Here is a 19,442-nt window from a genome sequence, read left to right on the forward strand (position 1 = left end):
TCCATGCCACCAGTACTCTGTGGTCCTCACTATGGCTGGCAAAGCTTGCTTTTAAAGATCCTCACCACATATCTCAAAGAAGAGAAGCAGAGCGGATAATGTATATGTTTTTTATTTTGAAAAAAATTATAGCTTTCAGGAAACAGATAAGTGGTTGGATATGGTATCAAAGTTGTGTGTGTGTCCCTTTGCTTAAATTGTGAGTAGAAATGTATAAGTACCATTGCTACTTGGAGTTTTTTGGTGGTTGTTTTTTAGAGGGGATTGCTGGTTTGATTTTGTGCCTATGTTGTGAATTCCTAGCTTTTTGTCATTGGAAAATTTCAAAACTTAGCAGGAAAATAAAGTCGGTGAGTGATAGAAAGTTAATTTTTTTTTTGAAAGCAATAGTGAAAGTAAAGAAATATTCAAAACTCCTGCAGGAATTTGACTTTATTCCTTTACAAGTATTCGGGTACATATTTTGATTTGCCTTTGTTGAATTAGTGATGCCAAGGCTCCGACATAGAGTTGTGGGGTTAACATGTAATTAATCTAATTAACCAATGTCCTCTTTTCTCGTTGTGTGGTCTGTCACATTGCAATATGCTCTTTCCAAAGCATTTTTATTGAATGGTTTGGCTTCCTACCATAGGACAATGTGATACAAGAATTTATTTAAATAATCCTGGTGAGTCTATTCCTATGAAGTGTTAACTGATTTATACTGAGTTACAACTAGTCTTAGTTTCTTTGAACTCTGCTAAGTGGCAAGGTTGCCCACAGCTTGATCTCAGATTGTTTATCTGGATGATTCTAGGAATATGTACAATAGATACTATGATGATGACATAAATATCCCTTTTACCATTGAGGATAATGGGACCAGGGTGGGACCTAGCCTATTTGGCACAGCTGTCATGGGACTTCAATATAAATAAAAACATTCCTCCCAGCCTACATTTTCCGAGATTCCATTTATCAGCCCCATGAAAATACCTTTCAAATATGATAATTATCCATAGCTTTTGTCAGCTGAGAGCCCTCTCTCACACAACTCATCTGCTTTCTCTGAAATTGCAAACTAAAAGTCAAAACCAGAAAATCTTTACCCTCAGAAGGAAAACAGATTAGTGTGACCAGCATTGTCTGTAGGCCTTTTGTAGCAACAATTTTTCAAGCAGGAGTGGAGATTAGAGCTAACACTGGCACAGAGAAATCTGATGAGGCAATAGCATCTATGCATATCTCTGCACAAAGAACATGTAGGCTACTTCCTCAGATTATCTTAATGGAATAACTATAGAACGAGCCTCTCCAATTTAGATGATGATGATGATTACTATTACTGTTGCACATTCATCTATTTTATCTATTCCTTTCCACACTAACATTGATATCTTAGCATTTTCTTCCAGTCATCTCCTTTATATTCAGCTTCTTTCTTCTATGCTGTACAATTGACCCAGCTGGTTTATCCTCTTTACAAAGTGTTCAGTCTCTCATCCCAAATGCTTTTCACTTTATGGCCTTAACACCTAAAAGATGTAGCTGGTGTATATGTGCCAAATTTATCCATCCTGGCTTTCGACTTGATGAAGACAAACTCTCTCCACCCAGAGTCCAGAAGCTTTCATCAGTACTTAGACATGCTAACAGAGATTGTATATGAATTGAGAATTATCAGCTTTGCAATTGAAATCCCAGATATGCAGCAATCATGTTTTTACTAAGTTACAAAAGATACCCATTCTTCGCTTTTCTTTAAATTCCCCGAGTCTCTGTTGGTTTATGGTGCAGCTGTGGAATAAGTAATTTATTTTCTTTCTTACTGTCTTTCATCCTCCACACAATAATGTTTCAACTACATTTCTTTAGATATAACTGATTTTGAGCCCTAGTTGGCCTGCCAGGTTGGATCTTTCCATCTGTTGTGGATGTTTGCTCTACAAACAAAATCTAGGTCTTCAGCAACACTTGCCACTTACCCATGCCAATATTTGTTATCCGCTTCACTACCCAGTCCTTTAGCAGTGCCAAGCAGCAATATCAAGAGAACACAGGCTTTTTACATCAGCAATCACTTTGAACTACTAGTTGTCTTTTGCTGTTTGGTGGAATTTATGTTGTGGCTTGACACTTAACAACAACACAGAATCAAACAAATGGGGAATCTGAAGACAAAAGACAAGTATAACCTACGGATATCCATTTCATGATGAACATGGTGTATTTTCCATGTGATTTTTTCCTCCTGCCCACTTAACTCTGGTTGAATAAAGAATTTAAATTCACTGTGTTTATCTTACATCACATACCGCTAATCTTCTGGATTTTTTGTTATTTTGTGTTTTGCCTTTAACACTCCAAACTCTACAACTTCTATTGCTATAAAAGGCACAAAGGCCCTTAAGGTGTACCTTTTCTTCCAGAGATAAAAACAAGGTTCTTTTCTTTAATGGTATGGTCTGACAATGCTCATCTACAGAGGCGACATGTTCTAACTTGAGGACAGCCCTCAAGCCAGTGTAGCAGTAACCAAGAAGAATCTTAGCAATTAAGAAGATGCAGTCACAGGAAAGAGTCCTTTAACCGGTAGTGTCTGCAAGATCAGAATCTTAGTAGTTCCAAACTCCCACAATTACATTTATCAGCTTATAATCACCATATAGGAGCTGTCAGGGTGGGATTGCTGCATTTGTCCTCCCTGTCAGCACCACAGCTGGGGTGTGAGAAAACTCATGCCTTCACACTGCAGCAATATAACTTTGTCTCTTGTTTTTGACTGTCTGATGTGTGAAAACCTGGGGCCAAAGGGAATCCACTGTGCTGTTATACTGCCAGAAGCAAAAAGCAGAATCACACATTAAAAAGTACCCAGTTGGAAGGGGCATTCCTCGACCAGCAATCACATGTAGTAGCAACACCCACTCCTGCGATGCCAAAGGGTACCTTTCACATTACTTCGCTCATGGGCGTAAGTCCTGTAACCTCGAGCTCCAGACACTGCATATAAATCATATTACTTCGTGGGCACATGAAATCTTCAATGCCAACAGATTGAAAATATTGTCTGTGATGAGTGTCTTCATCAATTATGCAGTTTTATCACAGTAAAATTGCAGGTACAATGAGCTTCTTTTTCTAGTGCATATTTTTATGCTTAGCACATTTTCTATTAATTATGGAAGATATTTTCAGGCACTAATCCAATACCTTGGACCCTTGCTGAATGCCAGTAGACTTACCAGGAAACTAACCTCTGGGCAAAAAAGAAAATACATTTCCTTTCCACAAAACAGCCCTTTAGAAGCTTATTCCCCTCTGTAAGAAAACTTTATGGAAGAAGGAGGGATAGACTCTTTCAGGACCAGCTTCCAGCCCTCTCAGGAATTTACCCATTAAAACCCAAAATGATGGTGCTGCGTAACAAAAGTCAAAGCCACTAAATATAAATAACTGAGTATAACTAAAGGAGATATATTATTGTACTAGTAATAGATTATGTGGTTTTATTGTGTTTACTTCAGCCATTTCTGGGATTTTTTTTTCGTTCATTTTTTCTTCAAAATCTTTAAAATGAAGACATCCTTACATACAAGAAGGCAGTATAAATATTTTTCCTTATGCCTTTTCTGTTAACCTCAAATAGTTAGAAATGGATATTTTTTCCTTATTTTCTTTTGTAACAGACACTGTTCGTGGCTGTGCCATCAGGTTAATGTGGAGACTGCAGAATGAACATTATAAAGGTGTCATTTAGGTAAAGCCAAGAAGCCAACTGGTGCAAGAGTTGTGCAAAGAGCCATTTTGACTACAGATTTACTTACAGCTCCAATACTGCAGTCTTTCTATCTGTTAAACAGTGCGTTGGTTGTATCAGCACTTACAAGAAATTTTGCATATTGAGTGCAACAACAGATTGGTAACAGTTCTTATCACTGTGGCGCCTACACAAAATTTACATATAAACTCAGAAGAGTGGAAAGGGGATGGAGAAAAGTATTTGAAACTACATTAATGGCTTTTCTTTAGTGCTAGTGCAGCAGCAGTACATCTCCCAAAAATATTGTTGTTTGTTCCACCTGAATATGAGGAAGAAGCTCTTTACTATGAGGGTGGTTGTGGAGTTTCCCTCACTGTGGAGATATTCAAGAAATGTCCTGTGCAATGTGCTCTAGCATGACCCTGCTTGAGCAGGGAGATTGGACCAGATGACCCACTCTGGTCCCTTCCAACCTTACCCTTTCTGTGATTCTGTGAAAACTACGCAACTATGAAAATCACCACCTGATGTGCAGACAAAATGACACAGACTTTATTTGGCCACCCATACGTTTCATTACTTTGCTTAAGAAATTGTCTATGTCCTTCTCCTCTTTATGACATGTTTGTCTCACAATAAAAAGAGTTAAGAAAAAACACACACCAAAAAATGCATTACATTTTATATTGTTTAAAGAAAAGCAACATAGATTTTTAATTCAATGAAACTGCCAGACTATTTATTTTTCCAGAACTCTACACTGGAGGAGGAAAGTTTGTCATAAGGCAGCAGATTCCTCCATAGGAGGAATAGCCTAAAACCAGTGTGAGAAGAAACATCAGTGTAAATAAACCTCTCTGGGAAGCACCTCTAACTGGGATCCTCAGCAGAGGAGTCCAAGTCTTGTTGAGGAAAGAGGGAAAAAAGCAGTGGTTTCTTTGAGGTCTTCCTGAATGTCCTTATCTAGGGAAATTTCATTACAGGCATTTCCACTGATTTTAGCAACATTGGGAACCTTACTGAAGACAAGATTGCTGCAGATGCAGCTGGTTTTAGTACTGCATCAATTAAACTTGCTCAGGCCAACGGTATTAAATACTGGCAGCCACACAAGTACTAGCAATAATAAAAAGCAGTTTGGATGGTGCAAACTCAGGTCGCCTCAGAAAGCAGCAGAGATCAAGTGTCCTGTTGCACCTGTAAATTAAGCCTTTTATAGCTTCATAGTTACTGGTTGTAGGCAGGCATGTGAAGCTGCTGTATTATTGTCTTGAGAAACTGGCACACACTCTGCTATCGCTCTTTCATGCTTAGTGATATTAAAGCATCTGAGGAATGAACCAGGAAATATCAGACACAGAGTTTTAGAGTCCGTTCTGCATATAGAGAGCATCTAGAGGTAAAACCCTAACCCAGTAGTGCCGTGGTAATTGTAGCATCTGCTACATTGAAGAGAAAAACACAGTGACTCTTTTTCCTGAAAAAGAAAAATGATACTCCATCTCCTCTTTGAGTCAAAGGCTTTTTTAATGCTGTTTTTGAACGTGGAGCAAGAGATACTAAAAATAATTCATCAGCTTTATTTAAATTATGCAATGTAATACATAAAACATGAAGATTACAACATCAAGCAATATAGCTGGTACAAATTAAAATGGCTTGTGCACATGCATTATAATTCCTTCTTTAATTACTGGTCCCTACCCTCTTTCAGTGGACACAGAATGAACAATGCAGAGTTAGGCACAGATATCTAATACTGCTTGCTCTCTATTCATTGCTGGCTCATTGCTTCTCTGTGTGCTTACATTAATTTCCTTTAACAGCACTCCTATGAGCTGCACGGTTGCTTTTACTTCTGAAGCACCAAGATTGAAGAAAAAAATATTTATCAGTGTCAAACAGGACTTAATTTCTCGATCTTACACATTATGAAATACCCAGAATATTCACGGTCTATTGCCTGTTGACTTCATTTTCACTGGTAAGCTACTCTTAATGAAATCTCAGCATTTTAAGATTGGCATTGTGAAAACACATCCCTCAATCTCTTCACAAAAATCAGATTAAAGCTATGTGGCACAAGGCATCACGCAGAAATTTTTGATAAAGAAAATGTAATATCTTACAGTTTCTTCAGAATTCTGTGAAGAACAGTCAGCAGCCTCAGTCATGATCCTGCTCCCCCACTTTTAATTTTCCTGGAAATTACACACGGATTACTCATAAAATTTCATATTTTACTGCACAGCTCTGCTCCAAAGTAGAAAAATCTATTCTGTGCACTACAAAAAAGGACTGGCCTGGTACGCATGTGAGGGTTAGGTGACAACTCTGCGGTTAATTTTAAGTTATAATGCACAAAAGTGATGAACTTGTACAGGCAACACAAACTGTGTGCCAGATTTTGCAAAATCAGTATGACTGCACGTAGTATAAATAATTTTCTGTTTCCACAGCACTCCCAGGGCCTGCAGCCTGTGCAGCACAGCACTTGCCTCCATCAGGTTTTCCATACCCAGGCCTTTCAGCAGTCAGCATCCACACAGGCATCCAAAAACCTTAGGTAAGTGGACGATCATCAGGAAATCCAGGTTGTAAGGAGGTCTCTAGCTTAACCTGTGTCCCAACAGCAAGACCGGCTGCGTGGTCAGACCAGGTTGCTCAGGACTGTGTCTGCCTGGGAGCAGGAATCCCCCAGGAGTCCGCTCCCACAGCCCGGCTGTCCTCAGCATGAAAAACCTTTTCCTTACACCCAGCCCCAACCTCTCAGTGCGCCTCACGCCCCGTTGTCCCTCAGCAACACAGGGAAGCCCCTGGCTGCCACTCCTCGACCACCTCCCCACGGGTGCTGATCCCAGCCCCGACGTCCCCTCTCGCCGCACGGGGCGGGCGCTCCGGTCCGGCCGCCCCGGGGACCCCGAGGGCTCCCTGCGCTGTGTCTGTGCCCACTGCGCGCGGGTGCCCGGCTGGACGCGGCACCTGCCGAGGGCTGCGGGAGCCGGGAGGGGTCACGGCCTCCCCTCCCCGCGCGCACAGCCCGCGGTGCCGCAGGAGCCCGTTCCGTATGGAGTCACCGCTGGGACAGGCGCAGCGGGACAGGGAGAGCGGCACCGCAACGTGCGCACGGCCAGTGCCCTGCTCGGATTCGCCCGGGGCCGTGACTAGCCAGCGGCGCTCCCGGGCAGGCGTCTCCCCGGTGCGGTGCCCGCGCTCAGGCGACGCTCCCGAACCCCATCCCGACCCCGAGCTCCAACTGCACCCCCGACGGGCAGCGGCCGTTGGACACGACCCAGGCAGGGCGGGCGGGGGCGCAGCGTTCGCTCCGGTGATTGACGGCTGCGGCAGCCAATGGTGGCGGACGTGGGGCGAGGGCGGGGCCGGCGTGGCCCGGGCGGGCAGGCGGCGGGGGCGGGACGCGAGGGCGGGCGGGGCGCGGATTGGATGGGGGGCGGGGCCGGCGGGGTTTTCTCCCGGGCTGGGCTGACGGCGGTGGTTGGGGTTTGTGGAGTGTGTGGCGCCGCGGCTGCTGCGTACGGGTGGCAGGTACCGGGGGAGCGGGGGGGATCCTGCGGGAGTGCGGCTTACGCGGGCGGCGGGGAGTGGGGGGCCGGGCAGCTGTAGCGCTGCGGGGGGCCGGCCGTGTGACGGGGGGCCGCTCTGCCCCGCATCCGTCGGCATTTTCCCTGGTCCGCTCCGTTTGGTGCGGGATGCGGAGGCCGCGGGGGGAGGCAGGGCCGGGTGATCGGGCAGCGCTACCCCCTCCCTCCTTCCTTCCCTCCCGGCCCCGAGCGGCGGCTGGGCGGGCGGTGGGGGGCTGTCAGCGCCAGGGCCGGCAGGGGGCGGCAGCGGCCCCGAGGACGCGCGGCCGGGGGCGAGCGGCTCCGGGCGGCTCCGGCCCCTCCGCCCCGGGTGGGCAGGGGCTCCTTGTGCGGGGGTTGGCTCCTCCCTGCCTCCCTCCCCGGAGCCTCGGGCACGGGTTCCAGCGGGGCGAGCCGTGCGGGGCCGCTACTCGCCGCTCGGTTCCGAGCCTCCCTCGCGGGGCGGGCGCCGCGGGCGTTGCTGTGCCCGACGCCGCCGGGGATCCGCCGCTTGCGGCGACCCGGCTGGGGCTGCGCAGGATCCCGCGGCCGTCACCGCCTCTGTCGCGCTCTTGGATCCTGGCCCGGGGCCAGAAAGAAAGGGGTGTTTTCCCCCGAAAACCTGTCCCAATGGCCATCGATGGCTCTCCCCCACCCGTTGTGTGAATACTGCATGACGAGAGACGGTTTCCTATTCTTTTTTTCCTCCCGGAGCACCACTCCTCGTTCTGATAACTTCATCTGTTTGCATCTTGGGCTGTTCCTCTCTTTCAGCTGGAAGTGAGCAACTGCAGAAAAATGAGCTAGATAGGACCCTGCTCTGAAGCTGTTTATCGTTAATTAGGTAGGGGGATGAAATCGAGGAAGATTTTACATTCCTAATTTCCCTTCTCTTCAGGGTTAGGATGATTCTACACTTATTTTTCTCTTGTATGTTCTGTATCTCCCGTTTTAAAGTAACGTAGACCACCTCTCAAGATGTGACAACCTGGCCTCTGAGCATTATGCACTGGGATATTTTTTTAAAAATGAGATGTTATTTATAAATTTAGGTCCAAAGTTCTTTTCCTGTTGCTCTTTTGTAAGGCTTTGATTACAGTACTGTGAAGTCTGAATCCTGTCAAAAGAGCTATTAACACTGTGGTAACTTATTTCAGTGCAGCATATTTCCACAGGTGAAGATCCCACTGAGTTGAAGTTCAGCCCTTTTGATATTAATAGTACTGTGCGTGTGTGTGTGTATGGCTAGAATGGACTTAAAGGAGGTTACTCTGTGAATGATTGCTGATTGACATAAAGGGAGTTGGTTTGAGGGTTTGTCACCTTAATGATTATGCTTTCCACCTTCTGAATTAAATCACTGCCGGAGAACAAGAAATAGCTAGCTAGAGTAAACTTAGATTAACATACTTTGATACCAATAGTAAGTAACAAGGAGTTCAACTATTATGTTTTTTACTTCTTGTAAAGCTGTCCAAGACCCATTTTCAATTAAAATCATATAATCTATATTTTTTTAAAAGCGCATGTAGCGCTTTGCTTAGTTTTACAGCCTCATTTTCTGTCTGCTAGCATGGCTTCCAGAGTGTTAGTGAAATGCAACAAACATGGTTCTACAAAACTTAGCCTTCAGCAAATTCTCATAAACTTATGTTTTTCCAGTCCTGCAGAGGTTGAAATGAGAAAGTGCTTCTTTAACAGAGACTATCTAAAAGAAAAGCTGCATCCTTCGGTGTCGTTTTTTGTACAGCAGAAAAATTCAGTCGCTTAGTTGCGGAGCCAATCAGTTATAGAACAGACCACTTTTTGTGGCACTCTGGGTTGTGCAGGAGCAGCCCTGGAAGGGTATTCAGCAAAAGTGTCCACTTCAGCTGCTACTCTCTTCCCTTCCAACAAGTTTCTGTTTCTGCTTGCCATGCTGTTTTCTGTCTGATGTTGACCTCTGTGGTGGGAAGCTGAGCTGCTTTTTCTTTCTTAAATTGCAACATTCTGCTGAGTTTGATTACCTTTAGGCTCAGCATATGATCTTCCTTTCTGTGTTTTCAGAGGTTATGGATGTCACAGTTTCTGTCAACCATTTGTACCTGTGGCAGATGAGCTTGTGTTGTAAAAATATAATTTAAAGTGACCTGGACAAGACTTTCAAAAATACACATGTTCTGTCTGCACATGTGTTGAAAGTGGAGAAGGAGGGTTCAAACTTCTTAACATCCAGGGCCATGTGGACTAAAATGCCAGGCTTCATTTATTGGGAAATAGACCTTTTGTTCCACTTCTAATTTGATAATTTTCCAACAACTGCAGTCAATTAACCAAAAACTTTTAGCTTTATTATCACTTCTTGATATAATTTGAAGAGTTGTTGATGTCTCAACGGGGTTTTGGTGGCAACACTGAAGAGCTCTCATTTAGAAAGGGTAACCTGAAGAGTAATTGGATTACTTATTGTATTAAATACGATGTGAGTCACTTTGTGAGTGTGGATTTAGGCAAAATATTCATTTTTTTCACGAGTCCAGCTCCTGAGTCACATGTTTAAGGATGAGGAATGGACCATAGATGGAGAATGTGGACCATAGATGGAGAATGAGAGTGTTCTGCAAAGTAGAGACATTTAGAGAAGCTACTGAGGGTTGTGATGAATAATAATTTGGGCATAAGTTCTCTTTAAAGTGATGTTCAAACACATCAAACTAGGTATATAAACAACATTTTTTACCTTGTCATATGTTTTAAATCTTTTTGTAGCTGGAGCTTTTGGGATTCCTTTTTGAATTCTCTGTTCACTTTCGGCATTAATCTGGGAAGCATGTTTTACTACAAAAGATTGATCTATTTAAGGAGTAAAAAAGGAGGGAACAAAACAAAATTATGATAGATGTACATGTAACCTGGACAATAGCAAATAATAGTGGCTATGAAAGGATTCAGTGACAGGAAAAGGATCTAAGTGGTTTGCATTTTTAATAGTTATGTCTGTAATGCGTAGCGTTACTCAATTGAAAGAGGAAGTTTTCTGCATTTTAGTTTACCATGTATAAATTTCAGCAGGTTAAAAGTAATTTTACTAAAGGTTGTAGTATATAGCATATTGGCCTTAGAGATTTCTAAAGCAAGGTTGAATGCTTTCTTGAGAAAGATGTACTAATTCAAACGGTGGTTTCTTTCTGGAACTGATCTTAAGTAAAGGGTTTTCATTGCAGGAAAATTAACCCAAAAAAAAGCAGTGTTGAAAAACTGTTCATTGTATACTCACACAATGGCTGAACACAAGAAAGAGGATGGGAACAAGAAAAGTGAATGTGGGAGTGTGTGACTGTGTTATAGCCTACATTATACAAGAAGTCAAACGGCATCTTAAGGGGTTATTTCTGGCCTTCTAATTTGAAAGAAAAGACTCCTCTTGAGTTTAAGAGGAGTTATAAAGTGTTAGACTTTATAATAAACTGCCAGATTTCTATTTTTTTAAGGGACAAAATTAAAGTGCAGGTTAAAAGATTGTGGGGTTTTTTTTTCTCTTCCTATTTATGCGGATGTTCACATTTTTGAAATGTTTATCATTTAAGCACAGTTAATTTCACTAATCTGGTTTTTTAACTTGGTTGGTGGGATAATTTTTTGGTGTAATTTATTGAATTTATCTCTTATAGATAAAGAAGATATTGTACTGTTATCCAGGTGTCATAGTTGATTGAATTCTACAAGTCTTCAAGACTTCCACTGGAGTGGAAGGTAATTTGTCAACTATTTTTTATATATCAGAAGTTTCACTATAGGAATTTATTAAATAGGCAAAATTCTTTGTTCTGTTTCACTTATTTTTGCTGTTGATGTGATAAATTTACATGGTTTAAGTTGTCAGTTTTGTAATATTATATAGGAAAGAACATATTGATGATATAGTAAATATTTTGACTTTTACGTAAGAAGTTTGTGATATAAACTCTTCTGTGAAAGTAATTTTACCAGTAACTTGTTTCCTCCATAGATTTCACCTTGTCTTTGAGTCCTTTGTAAAGATTTACAGAGGAAGTGAAGGCCATATCAGCAGAATATTTATTAATTACTGTTGGGTAATCCAAAAATAGCCATTCTGTTTGGTTAGTGAAATGAGGAAAGTATGTGCCATATATGGTATGAAACTATAGACTTGCATGTACTGCAAGTGGGACAGCTCAACAAGAATGCAGGCTTGTTTATTTTAACAGACTTGGGGAGAAAAAAGTAGTTTCTGTTGCAGTAGTGTCTGATGTTTTAGTGGCACTACACAAACACTTCATTACAGTGGCTCTGCAAGTTGGTCTCAAAGGAGAATGTTGGATGCCAACCGTTTACACTGCACATCACAACTCCTTCGATGGCATAATGTTTCGTGACCAGACTCAAGTATGAGATACTTTGAAGGCCTCACTTTGGTTAAGTTGGCCTCTAGTATAAAAACTGATTAGCTCTGCAGATTCTCAGAAGCATATAGTAGTATTTTGCTTGCTTTTTTGTTTCTTTGGTTGGTTGGATTTTTTTTTTTTTCTTAATGGAGATAAGGTACTACTGTTGTTCACCACCGATGTAGTGCTTTTTGCAGGAAGATCCTCTCTTTAATACTGACAACTTCTTTGTCAGTGTCTAAGGAGTTAACTGGGGGTTCTCCTTGATCTTGTGTCTACCATGGAATTGTGTTCATATTTGTCTGTCTTGGTTTCTCCTCCCTGTCTTCTTTCTGAAGTGTGTGATATGGCCTGTCTTTTAGCTTACCTTGCTGTTACTAAGTGATGCAACCTGTGTGCTCTCTCTGTAAGGTCATTTTTAGAAGATTTTGGCATTGAATAGTAAAATAAGGTTAGCTAAGGACAGTTTGAAGAGAACTATGAATTGCTTTGGTCCACTAGGTTTGAATCTTCTCTTTTGCTTCTGACATTGTCTATGCGGTTTTCTGTTTGCAAAGCAGTAGTTCTAGAGAAGTGTTCCATAGGAAAAGATGTTCAGTAGCCAAAAAAATAAAAATAGATTCAAAAAAAGAACTGTGGACTCTGAAAGATCAGTTTCATCTTAAATTGCTTGCATTGATGACAAAGTCGAGTTTAACTAAATATTTATTGTTGAAATTACTCTCTAATTAGTAGTGTTGTACAGCTAAATGTAACACCAGACTTTACTGTAAATTACTGCTATCCCATTACTGTGGCTTGAGAAGTATAGACTACAACTGTGGTATTCTTTTTAGTGGCCTGGATAAGAATTTGACTACAATGTTTAAAGAACGTAGAATGTTATTAAAAGTACAAAAAACTTCAGTATGTATTTAAAATGCATGATGTGCGCTCTTACCACAATGGAAAAGTGGAACAGCTTTTTCTAATTTGAAATAATCAGTTATCCTGTAGGTGGAATTTAAAGTATATATTCTTACTGCAAGTTTTTGAGTTCATACTAGGCAGACCTTTAAATTCTGATTGACTCAGCATATATACTCTTACTTCTGAAAATCAAACAAAAATTAAAATCTTATGATAAAAATACGTGCTTGGGTTTCACATTTGTTGAAACAATGTTATTGCTTCATGTTGCTCACAAAAGAAAGGATTCCTCAATAAAATAATTCAGAATATACTAAGTATGTCCCGCAAACTTCTTTGAACATTTCAGCTTTGGATCTGAAAGTTCTTGTTAAATTTCCAAATACAGTGATTTGTACTTTGTAGACACTATTTGTACATGATTTATTTGCTGTTTCCTCAGCTGAGAGAAGCTGTTTTATCCTGTTTGGTTTACTTCTTTTGAAGTTTTGTAGTACTTAAAAACTATACTTTAATTGTTTGATGATGAAACAGCAGCATTTACAGTATTATTTAAGAAATGTGACCTGTATATCACTGATCTTCTCGTAGAGGACTGTCTCCTTTTTCTTGTATGGCTTTTTTGTGTACTTTGTCTGGTAGGGTACTGCATTATGGGACCACAAATCTGAAGCAAACCCAGTGTCTGGAGGAAAAGAGGTGGTGGGAGGGCAGGGTGGGGAACCCACAACTAGAAACAAGGAATATTGTAGCATTAAATTCGTACTTCAGTCTGTGTTTGGTCTTAAGGATGCCTTGTCCCTTCTGTAGCCAACACTTATGTATTGAAGTGATCCTTGACAAGAGGTTATCTTAGATAATGGTCGCAGGCAGCTGCTTGGATCGAGGTTGGGATTGCTACATACCAATGTTACTACTCCTTCTTTATAAATCCCAATTGTAAGTGATTTTGATATTAAACCTGTTTTGGACCTGTAATTATCTCATTAATTAACTTAAGCTGTTGACTATTTGGCCTCACTTTTGCAGAGTGTTTTCTTGATTCTGTATGTGCTCAAGGATGTCTTAGAGAAAGCAATTAATGAAATCTGTGCAGTTACAGATTTATTTTTTCCTTCCCCACCCCTCCCCAGCTCTTGAGTATGATACTTGCTTATAACGTGAGACCACTGTAACTTTTTGCAAGTACGTTGAGATATTTTCATTCTGAAGGGTAAGACGTTTCTGAAGCCTGAAATCACTGTTCTGTTTTTTTTTTCTACTGAATTGAATTAAAAGATAAGTAAAATACACAGCATATTAAAACATTACTTTTTTTTGTCACTGTTAAATTTAGTCCCAGTGACATTTCAGAAAGTAAGAATGCTATTTAAGTTTCATCACATAACTGCAGAGTAATAACTTACTGTAGAGACCAAATAGATGAGATATTTGGGGGGGGGGAAGTTTACACTGTTACCAGAACATTATTCTTGTACTGCAGCAGAAATTAAGCTATATATAAGTGAAGTTGGGAATATTTCAACCCTATGTTGTAGGTCAGAAAATTCTTGGAGAAAAGGTACCTTTTTCGTAAAAACACTCGGTAAAATGAGCTCAAATTCCAGAGAGATCTATATTTAAAAACCTGTTGTAAGGAAAAATGAAATCTTGCTACAGAACGCAGTAGTAAATGATAGTGTTCTGACTTAGGTAGAGTGCCAGGGTGGTGTAGTCAAATCTAGTTTTAAGAAACCATATATATACCAAATTGCTGCTCCCTTCACCCTCCCCCCCATATGCCCACTGGTTTTAGCAAATTTAGTATGAGATACATGACCCTACGTTCTTTCATCCTTGGACCATTACAAGCTCAGTAATTGAAACAGAATATTTACAGTCTTAACTAGAGATTGGGTATTAAATGTGAGACCCTTTTCCCTGGAGGAAAGGTTGTTGCAGTTTTAGCACTGATATGAAGATGATGCTAGAAGCTGCTTTACTTTTTGTCTCTGTGTGTTCTGGATGTCTGTTTCTTGTGTTTCAAAAAGCATAATGAAACTTTATAAAAATTCCCATACTTAGCTGAAATATATTTTATCTGTGCTGAATTGTTTGGAAGTGTAAATAATTTAACCGTATCTTGAGGAATCGTGAGATTTGAAATAGTGGGATAAGAATTAAGAGTTCAATTTACTGCCTGCAAATGGATTTTTAAAAGCTAGTGTGAAAAATGCAAAACATGTTCCATATATATATATATAAATATATATATATATAAAGCGGTTTTATATGTATATGTATAATATATATAAAGCGGTTTTATATGTATATGTATAATATATATAAAGCGGTTTTTTTGCTTTGATAAAAATGCAGCTTATTTGCATTTTTCAGATCTTTTGTTCAGTTTTCCCTGATTTTTAATTTTTTCCTTGTTTTCTAAAGTTGCATTCCAGACAACACCTACTATGAAACTGGTTGGTTTGTCATAAAATTACCCGGTGGCCAGGCAGAAAGGGACCTGGGAGTGCTGATTGACAGGAGGCTGAACATGAGCCAGCAGTGTGCCCAGGTGGCCAAGAAGGCCAATGGCATCCTGGTCTGTATCAGGAACAGTGTGGCCAGCAGGACCAGGGAAGCGATTCTGCCCCTGTACTCTGCACTGGTGAGGCCACACCTGGAGTACTGTGTCCAGTTCTGGGCCCCTCAGTTCAGGAAAGATGTTGAGATGCTGGAGCAGGTGCAGAGAAGGGCAACGAGGCTGGGGAAGGGACTTGAACACAAGTCCTATGAGGAGAGGCTGAGGGAGCTGGGGTTGTTTTGCCTGGAAAAGGAGTCTGAGGGGAGACCTCATCACTCTTTACAGCTACCTGAAAGGAGGTTGTAGCCAGGTGGGTGTTGGTCTCTTCTCCCAGGCAGCTATCAGTAAGGTAAGATGCCATGGTCTTAAGCTGTGCCAGGGGAGGTTTAGGTTAGATATTAGGAAGAAATTCTCTACAGAGAGGATAATCAAACACTGGAATGGGCTGCCCAGGGAAGTGGTGGATTCTGTGTCCCTGGAGGTTTTTAAGATGGGACTGGATGTGGCACTTAGTGCCATGGTCTAGTAACCACGGTGGTAGTGGATCAAGGGTTGGACTTGATGATCTCAGAGGTCTTTTACAAACCAGCTGATTCTATGATTCTGTGATCAGCACTTCTGTTCTGTCTAAGGACTTGCTCACTGGAAACTGGAGTGGCATTTGTCCTTGAAGAATTTCCTGTGGTGTTTTTTCTTCCTCTCAACTCATGTACCCATGCTGCTAGGGCAGAACTGGATTTTCCATCCCACTTCCTCATATCTTCTCTGTGAATGCAGGTGTGAAACTACAGGTTACTCTCTGGTGTGCACCCTCTCTCTTGAGCAAGGGGCTCTTGCTCCCAATAGCAGAGGCTCTGATTTGTACTGGTGGGGCACAGGACATTTCCTCTCTGCCTTGCTGGAGTCTTTCGAATTTGTCTGCAGTCCTGGACAGTCTTTCCATGGACAAGGCACAGGTTGGTAGGAAGGGGAAAAGAGGATCTTCGTATTGCTGGAGTTGGATAATCACCTGAAGCAGTTTGTTCTCCTTCTTTCATTGACATCAATGCCAATGAGTTGGCATACAATGATGGCGCATTCTGTACAAACTTCCACTATCTTAATGTGGAGAGTTTCTTGTTGCTTCCTGTGAAAGTGATCACATTGAGGCCTTTTGCTGAAATTAAAGCATTCGCCTCAGAATGCTTTCTTTAAAAATAGGCAACATAACTATTGCTGCAACGAGATAACCTAAATATAGACCTTACATCAACATGATTGGAGCATAAGGACTCCTCTGTAGAATCCCTGGAAGCTGAATGTTCTCCCGTATTCAGTCAGTGCTTCTGACCCTTTGTATTGAAAACAGCTATTGCTCCTTTCACCCCCTAGACTGAGAGAGATGCCTCATTAGCTATTAAGAGATATCTTCCTTTGCATGAAAAACCTTTTAATTTACCGACCTGTCTTTGTACTTGAAAAGCACTGCCATAGGCTACACTTACTTTTCAAGAGTATGCAGTCATTCGCATGACAACACTGTCTTTGCTGGTGCCCTGAAGGGATGGTAATTCTGCAAAGGGCTAAAATACTATGCAAGAATTTTACTAGTAATTCAGTGCTTTACAGCCAAGTGAGTGTACTATATTTGGTTTTCCAGTTTGATCCACTGATTTGATTGTAGTTGCTTTTTTGAATCATTTGTGTGGTTTGTTGTTTTGCTGCTCTTCTTCAAAATTCACACTTGTGAATTTTGGTGTAGAAGTTTTGCGGAACTGAACAGAAAGATGAAACTCTTAGCTTGCTGCTGCATGTGAAGTGATAGCAAGGGAGAAGTCACTAACGCGTGTAGAGTGCATAGGTACAAGATCCTGAACTTTGACCTTTCCATTTCTGATTACTATGTAAAGGGGGGTTAACTTTTGTGGTGAGAAGTAAGATAAAAGGAGGAATCTAAAGTTGCCTCTTTTTTTCCCTAGGTAACTATGTTTTTTGTTCTGCAGTCTTTTGTACCCTGTTAAGATAAGTTGTACTTATTTCACCTGAGGGGTAAATGCTACTAGTCTTTTTCCCTAACGGCTGGTGGCCTTTGTGGCTGTTTTTTGAGCATCATAGTGCATTTGGTGATATTCAAAGGTCTGACTAGGAGCTAGTTCCTGAATTGTGTAAAGTACAGAAAGTGAGAAGAGTAATCAGACTTGCAGTCTGATGTAATGCAATGACCTTGCATTATTGTGGTTTTGCGCTCACAAGACATTTGAGTCAGCGTAGCAATGTATGATCAGTAAAATCAACTTTGTTTCCTGTGGATGGTTTTATTTCCTCTCAATGCAGAAGATTTTGACTTAAACATTTAATTTGGTCTATAAAGTTAAAATATTTCTAAAATATCTTTACTGATTGTTGTTGCTGTTGACTTAATACTTCTGTTTTTCTTACATATTCTTTATTTTGCAGAACTAATATCTTTTGGTTATGATACTGTCATTGCCTACAGTAATACCATATTTTTAAACTCCTAGTTCTCAGTTAAAGAAGTTCTTGCATCAAAATGGTTAGTTGTAGTGGTTTTCCAAAATCACTACCAACAGTTTGCATAAGGAAGGGCACTGAAATAAAGTGGTTGATAGGCAGGTGGAAAATACCTTTCTGAGAGAATTTAATGTAGTGAAAATAATGATTTTTTTTTTTTTTTTTACCCCAAAAATGTAAAGATGGACGCATTGAGATTTCTGAATGTTTTATAATTTTCTTTTTGGTGGTTTTATGACTGTATTATTTGTGTTCTGTAGCTTACATAAGCATTAGAAGACTAGAGTGTTGTTAAGTATGAGGTATCTCCTGACCTTTCTGAAAAGGTTGAGATGCAGAACTCTGAGAGTTCTAAATCAGATCTACTGAGTTCTTGGAATAAGACTCCAAAGACCCTTCACTTTTTTCTCTTCCCCATAGAGTCTGAAAAATATCGTAGTTTGATTTGTATTTTTTTCTCTCAAGTCAAGAAACTTAATTAAGCAGCGTAAGCTCTACAAAGCCTGCAAATGAACTTCTCTGATGTATTTTGTGATAAAGACTTCTAACATAGCCTACTGAACTTGGTATGCTCTTCAAAAGATTATTATATGGAAGTTGGTTCCATATAGTCAGTTCCCTGGGTTACACTGAAGTGCTTTATATATTGTTTATTTGTGAAGATGTGTCTAAACTGTCATTGCAGCTTTGAAGTTGTTCATTAGTGCTCATATTGGCAGTAGATGGACTACCCAGCTGTGAGTGAAGGTTTTGATGTAGGATGTGACACTTCTGTTTCGATGTATAGTGGATGTGTTCTTTGCTTCCAGTCTTAAGAGTTCACTATGCCCAGTAAACTGCAACAAGTTCTCTGCTGTTGTGACAGGACTACAGAAGTTAGTCATTTGTAATCTGAGGAATTGCTGCTGCCAAAATTTCAGGATGACTGTGCAAAGTATTGTGTTCTTAGATTTGTCAGCGGCAACAGTTGAGATACATTGATAATCAGTGTGAGCTGACTCAGTTTGAATACTTGCAAAACCAGCATAGATATTTGACCAAAATTGTCAAACTAGCAATTCAGGAGACACTTTTTTTTTAAAAAAAATCTGTGTCGTCCTCTTTGTGTTATTAGTTCATATACCTGCAGCAGGTGCAGCTTTACAGTTCTCCTTGTGCTTTTTTGGTCAGCTGACTGTCCACATGTTTGAGTTGCAGATTCCTTGGGTTAAAAGCACAAATTAGTTTGCATTCTGAGTATAATGGTTGTGGGTGGGGAGAAAACAGAACAAACCCAGAGTGCAAAACTCATGAGTCCTGCAAGCTGAAGAAACTGAATTTAGAGATGCCATCTATCTAATATCAACTGAAATTGGTTTATATTGCTGGATTTTCTTCTGCTAACTTATGTCAAAAACTTTCTAATAAATGTAGTGTGGTAAAAGCAAGACATGAGGAGTAGAATTTTTAGGTAATAATCAGTGTTTCGTGTATTTGAAATACCATCCCACTTATGTTCTTTCTCCTTTTTCGTCCCTTCATGCTCCACTATACAGTAATAGTTACAAGTAGTAATATGGGAATGATGGCTTTAAACTGAAAGAGGATAGGTTTATATTAGATGTTAGGAAGAAATCCTTTACTGTGATGGTGATGAGGCACTGGAAGAGGTGCCTCTTGCCCAAAGACATTGTGGATGCTCCATCCCTGGAAGTGTTCAAAGCCAGGTTGGATGCCCTGAGTGCCCTGGTCTAGTGAAAGGTATCCCT

The 19,442-nt window shown here is 40.8% G+C and overlaps 1 protein-coding gene across 23 annotated transcripts in view; it reads left to right on the plus strand.

Annotated features, from left to right (window-relative positions):
• The first annotated feature begins 6,291 nt into the window (after window positions 1-6,291).
• The window catches only part of EPB41L2 (erythrocyte membrane protein band 4.1 like 2), a 113,846-nt gene continuing 100,695 nt past the window's right edge, over window positions 6,292-19,442 (plus strand). For 18 of the 23 annotated variants that reach the window (XR_007905307.1, XM_051792507.1, XM_051792514.1 and 15 more), the window contains exons 1-2: window positions 7,189-7,291; window positions 10,977-11,058. The gene's annotated coding sequence lies outside the window, so the exon portion shown is untranslated. Of the gene's footprint in view, window positions 6,312-7,188; window positions 7,292-8,100; window positions 8,171-10,976; window positions 11,059-19,442 lie in introns of those variants that run through there. The other 5 variants (XM_051792509.1, XM_051792508.1, XM_051792511.1 and 2 more) reach the window with 3 other exon arrangements.

The sequence above is a fragment of the Manacus candei genome, unplaced genomic scaffold, assembly GCF_025592945.1.
Source record: "Manacus candei isolate 608988 ecotype Guabito, Panama unplaced genomic scaffold, ASM2559294v1 h1tg000034l, whole genome shotgun sequence".
Taxonomy (NCBI): domain Eukaryota; kingdom Metazoa; phylum Chordata; class Aves; order Passeriformes; family Pipridae; genus Manacus; species Manacus candei.